Source organism: Cetorhinus maximus, chromosome 1, assembly GCF_964194155.1.
Source record: "Cetorhinus maximus chromosome 1, sCetMax3.hap1.1, whole genome shotgun sequence".
In the NCBI taxonomy this organism is placed as follows: Eukaryota; Metazoa; Chordata; class Chondrichthyes; order Lamniformes; family Cetorhinidae; genus Cetorhinus; species Cetorhinus maximus.
Genome location: NC_135879.1, coordinates 238296523 through 238302522, shown reverse-complemented (window position 1 = coordinate 238302522; position 6000 = coordinate 238296523). Strand labels below are relative to the sequence as shown.

Below are 6000 nucleotides of genomic sequence, written 5' to 3'. Positions count from 1 at the left end.
TGGACTCTGGGTCTTTTTATTCTGGCTCCTTCAGGTATTTACATGGTTCCATGGGTGGATGGCAGATAGGGGTGTGTGAGAAAATGCCATGATGGTCCAGCCATTGTGAAGAATTGCTAGATCAGCTAGTTTTTCTCATGCCTATCAATTCTGTAAGCTTTGTCTGCTTCCCTGAAGTGCAAGACGCTCAGTTGTAAAACCCATCGGTCATGCAGGGAGAAGGCTCACAGTGACCTCCTCAGGTCAGCTAGGGGTGGGCAATAGGCCTGGCCAGTGACACCCACGTCCTAAGACCAATTGATGGGTGGAATTGCAAGTCGAGCAGGCTCTACAATGGTGGCTGATCCTCTCCAATGGATAATCAGAAAAGCGGTAGAACGAGACAACAAAGTGGGGGGGCCATTAGGTCCATTGTATCTGTGCCGGCTCTTTGAAGGAGATTTCCAATTAATTCCATTCCAATGACAAAAAGCGTATTTATATCGCGTCTTTAACATATTAAAACCACGCCAAGGAGCAATATCAAACAAAATTTGACGCTGAGCCACATAAGGAGGTTTTAGGTCAGATGACCAAAAAAGCTCGGTCCAAGAGCCAGGTTTTTATGAGTGTCTCAAAGGAGGAAAGTGGGGTGGAATGGTAGAGAGAGATTTAGGGGTGGAATTACAGAGTTTAGGACCTCAGCAGCTGAAGGCATGGCCATCAATGGCGCAGCAATTAAAATCGGCCAGAACTGGAGCGGCCCGGATACCTCGGAGGACTGGAGGCGGTTACAGAGAAAGGGAGGGTCGAGGCCAGGCAGGGATTTGAGTGCAGGGATGAGAATTTTTCAAATCCCACTGTTGCTTAACCGGGAGCAGGCGCAGCTCTGCACACGCCCCACAGTTTTGCAAGTTGACGTCTGAAGACTAAAATTCACCCCTAAGTAAACTGAACAGCTTTTGAAAATGCCCTATTCATTTGTTTGGCAGCGCTTTTCAGAAGGAAGCCTGCTTGCCTTGTTTGCATTCTGTTCAGGGATCACTTATCTGCTAACTCTTTTAACATGTTGCTGTTTCCCACTGACTTTTACAGGGAACAGGGAGTTATTCTGAAAAGAAAAAATCCCCCGCTGAGCTGAAGCAAATTTTCTTTTTCTTTCTGTGAGTTATGATTTATGACTATTAATTGCGGTATTTATACCCTGCTGAATTGAGGCAGGCAAAGGAGGCTGGGAATTCCACATCTGGAATTGTTACCAAAAGGGAAGCTCTCATCCTGGGAGAGAAAAGGAGAAGTCAGGCAGGATTCGAACCAACTGCTTCTTATTGATAATGATAAAGGGTCCCCTGAGCTGTGCACCAGATTCCCAGCCTCCTGCTCCCACACCAGCCCCTTGCATTCCCTCCACCACCGCAACCTCCACCCCCCACCCCCCCACAGCCATCACTGCTGACCCCCTCAAGAAACCTTGGCCCAGATTCCTGAATAACTCACAGCCACAGTCACGCTGTAGTGGAACAAAAATATTTGGTCAATTTTAAATTAGCATCAAACATACCATAAATCATGAGCAGTTTTTTTTTAACGCTCTGAGTGAAATAACCCAGAGTTTTGCAATATTTTCCACTGTGTCTTTTCCTTAAAAAAAAAACCTTTGATGGGAAAATAATATGGCTTTGTTTGCCTCGGACCCTTGGCAACAGCCTTGACTTAGGCCACCTGCAGGCCCCTGGATGGTGGGAGCCAAGGCCTAACATAAGGCCTCACTTTAAGATTGGGAACATGTCAAGAAATCCAGGACACTCTAGAAAACAGACGTGTCTGCCAGTGAACCATACTAATGCCTTAAACTGAAAGACTGAGATTAACAGCGGTTTGCGTAATGAGATATTACTTCAAAGTGCACAGGGAAAAATGTCAAACGGCTTCCACCAAACAAAGAAAGTATTATGAAGCCGTTCAAATTTTTAAGTGCATTTCATGTGGTGGACCTGAACTCCCAAAGCCCAAAGGTTGGATCTCAGGTACGGTGTCAGGAGTTCAGGCACATAAATGTTTTAATTAGTGCTCAGTGTTTTGATAGGAAATTCTTTAATGTCATATGGCTGTGAACTAAAACATTATGCAGTGTTGCTCAATTCAGTGCATCTTGCTTAAGTGTATAATTTTGGATGTGTGTAATACTCCTGAAAACAAAGTGGTTTAACCTCTACTCATATTTTTGTTTTCATTTTAGCATAAGAAAATAATTTATGGCCAACTTGTCTCTCAACTGGAAAACCATAACCTTCCAACTCAAAAGCGAGAATTGTACCAACTAACAGTGAGTTTGCACTTAGAAGTAAAAAAATATAACATGAGCGACGTAACCCCCTAACAATCCAAGTTCCATCGCTAAGTCAAAAGTGGCTCAATGTCAAACACCAACCAGGAACCTCTCCCAGGCAGTCCCCCCCATTTTTGCCATCAGCACTGCCTGCTTAAATCTGAATGGACAGAAATTTCCTCCAATTAAATATTGGGAAGGCTGAAACCATTGACTTTCTAACCCACTCCAAATTCCATTTCCTAGCTACCAACTCTATTCCTCCCCCTGGCAACAACCTGAGACTAAACCTGTCTGCTCACAAACTTGGTATCATATTTGACCCTGAGATGAGCTTCTGGCCTCATATTCGTGGCATCACTAAGACTGCCTATTTCCACCTCCATAACATCGTCCAACTCTATCCCTGCCTCTCAGCTCATCTGCTGCTGAAACCCTCATCCATGCCTTTGTTACCTTCAGACTTGACTATTCCAACACACAACTGGCTGACCTCCCATATTCTACCCTACTGAAACTTGCTGCCCATGTCTTAACTCGCACAAAAACCATTGCCTATTACACCTGTGTTCGCTGACCTACAGTGGCTCCCAGTCAAGCAACGACTTGATTTTAAAATTCTCATCCTTGTTTTCAAATGCCCTTCTCTACCTCTATTTCAGCTCCACAGCCCAGTGAGAACTCTTTACTTGTCAAATTTTGGACACTTGTGCATCGCCAATTTTAATTGCTCCACCATTGGTAGAAGTGTCTTCCGTTGCCTAGGCTCTAAGCACTGGAATATCCGCCCTCCGCCTCTCTGCCTCTCGACCTCAGTATCCTCGTTAAGACCTCCCTGAAAGTCTGTTGTACGGCGTTGGTTCCAGTTCAGTAGGTTTGAAGAAACCTTCGTAGTCATACATAAGTGTCTTTATTGACTCTTAGAACTATTTACTGATATACAGCAAAGGTTACAAGTCAGGAGCTGTCTCTATGCTCGTTGGAACACAGTTTTGTCCAACAGTAGACTGGCCCTTGGTGCAGGTCAGGTGCTCTCGTACCTCACTGTGTGGGTGGTACTGTACTTAGTCCCATATTAACCCTACGTGAAGTGTAGTCACTGTTATAATGTAGGAAACATGAGATAATAAGCAGATAGTCTGTTTTAATGACATTGGTTGTGGATTAAGTATTGGTCAGGACACAGGGATAACTCCCTGAATCTTTGAAATAGTGTCTTGGGGTCTTTTACATCCATCTGAGAGGGCAGGGAGGGCCTCAGTTTAATGCCTCTCCTGTAAGATGGCACCTCTGACAGTGCTGCACCAAAGTGTCACTCTGAATTTTGTGCCTTCAGCCCATAGGTGTTTGACTGTGACAAATTATTTTCTTACGTTAAAACCAATTTAAGCACAGCTAGCTCCCACAAAGAGCTTATTCATGGGGCATGGGTATTGCTGGCTTGGCCAGCATTTATTACCCAACCCTTGTTCAGGGTCAACCACACTGCTGGCTCTGGTGTCACATGTAGGCCAGACCAGGCAAGGACAGCAAATTTCCCTTCTGTAAAGGACATTAGTGAAGCAGATGGGTTTTCATGACAATCAACAATGGTTTCCTCATCATGATGATGAGACTTTTAATTCCAGAGTTTTTATTGAATTCAAATTCCACCAGCCATCATAGTGGGATTTGAACCCAGGTCCCCAGAGCATTACCCTGGGTCTCTGGATTACTAACCCACTGACAATACCACTGTGCCACTGCCTCCCCCAGAGTTCCAGAGGGTGAAATAAATGAGCAGGTAATCTATTTTAGTGACGTTGGGTGATGATATTGGGCTAAAACTCCAGAGAGAACATACTGTATTCTGCTTCAGAATAACGCCATGGGATCATTCATGTTAACCGAATAGGTCAGAGAGATCCTCAGGTTAGCAGTTCATTCGGAAGACGGCATTTCTAACATTGCAGCGCTCCCTCAGTACCGCACTGGAGGATCAGCCTATGGCTCTGTACTGAAATTTCTAACGTGCAGCTTGAACCGAGACCTTCTGATTTAGTGCCAGGAGAAGTATTTCAGAGGCTTCATTGTAATGCTGTACATTTGCCCAATGTCTGTCTTCATTGTATCCCACAGCAACTGCAGAAACAGAAAACTGCGTTAAAACAAGAACCCAAAACCCAAATCCGAAACCTGATGAACCTGCGCTCGAAAGTCGGTTTTGTCCACGTTGTGCTTGCCCTCAGCCCTCTGGGTTGCAGAGTTAACTGACCAACCAGGGCGCTGCTGCCAAAGGGATCGTCTAACAAACGAGGAGTCTCACCATGATGCTCCTCTAGTGGAACCATCTTACCACAGAGCAGTGCCAAAGCTCATGCAAGTTCAAACATCAAACGTGCCAGACGCCTTTTTCCCAGTTCCAGGCATTAGCTCAGTAGCTAGCACTCTCAACTCTGAGTCTGAAGGTCATGAGTTCTTGGCCTGCTCCAAGAAACGTGAGCCTAAAGCCTGTGCTGACCACTATCTGGTGACCTACTGAGGGAGTGCTGCCCTAGTTCTGGTGAAGCTTTAAACTGAGGCACCTCCTGCCTTCTCAGCAGCCCTCAAGTGATCTCTCTGCATTACAGGGGGGAGTCCTGGATGACATTTATCCCTCAACCATTGTTGTGGGAACAGATTATATGATCATTAATTTTGCTGCTATTTGAGGGACCTTCCAATGGGACAGGAGCTGGTTTCTGTGTTTCCCACCGTACCACAGGAATCATTCTCTGCACCCGATTGAATTGAGCAAACCAATTTCCCAGACCTCGTTCCAAGTGTGTTGATGAGATGCAGCTGATGTATCAAAAAGAATGTGTTTCTTTAGCCTGAAGGCCTTTCCTGCTAGTAAAATCCATTAGGCCATGTCTTCTGTGCTGTAGTAGACATGGATCATTAATTTAATATTTAATCTTCTCCCTCCTTATTTCTTTTTTAGTTGTCCTCTGTTGGTCTTTGTAGGCTTCCCAATCCCCTGGTTTCCCACTGCTCTTCGCCACATTGTATGCTTTCTCTTTAGCTTTTATGCTGTCCCTGACTGCCCTTGTCAGCCATGGTTGCCTCATCCTCCCTTTAGTATGCTTCTTCTTCCTAGGGATGAATTTTTGCTGTGTCTCCCAAATTACTCCCAGAAACTCCTGCCATTGCTGTTCCACTGTCTTTCCTGCTAGGTTCATCTCCCAGTCAATTCTGGCCAGCTCCTCCCTCATGCCTCTGTAGTTGCCTTTATTCAACTGTAATACCATTACATCTGATTCCAGCTTTTTCCTCTTAAATTGCAGGGTAAATTCTATCATATTATGGTCACTTCCTCCTAAGGGTTCCTTCACCTTAAGCTCCCTTATCAAATCTGCCTCATTACACATCACTAAATCTAGAATTGCCTGTTCCCTAGTGGGCTCCACCACAAGCTGCTCCAAAAAGCCATCTCGTAGACATTCCACAAATTCCTTTTCTTGGGATCCACTACCAACCTGATTTTCCCAGTCTACCTGCATATTGAAATCCCCCATGATCACTGTAACCTTGCCTTTCTTACACACCTTTTCTATCTCCCATTGAAACCCAACTGAACATGAGTTTACATTGCCCGTGCCATCTTGAGCTCATCGCATGGGCAAAGCAGGTAGGCAGACAGCCCACATTTTGCAAAACCTCATCCAAGGGTA

The 6000-nt window shown here is 45.1% G+C and overlaps 1 long non-coding RNA gene across 1 annotated transcript in view; it reads left to right on the top strand.

Annotated features, from left to right (window-relative positions):
- Positions 1–1892: 1892 nt before the first annotated feature.
- LOC144692473 (uncharacterized) overlaps positions 1893–6000 on the top strand; it is a 78553-nt gene continuing 74445 nt past the window's right edge. The window contains exons 1-2 of the long non-coding RNA XR_013579327.1: positions 1893–2006; positions 2219–2305. This is a non-coding gene — a long non-coding RNA (uncharacterized LOC144692473). The remainder of the gene's footprint in view (positions 2007–2218; positions 2306–6000) is intronic.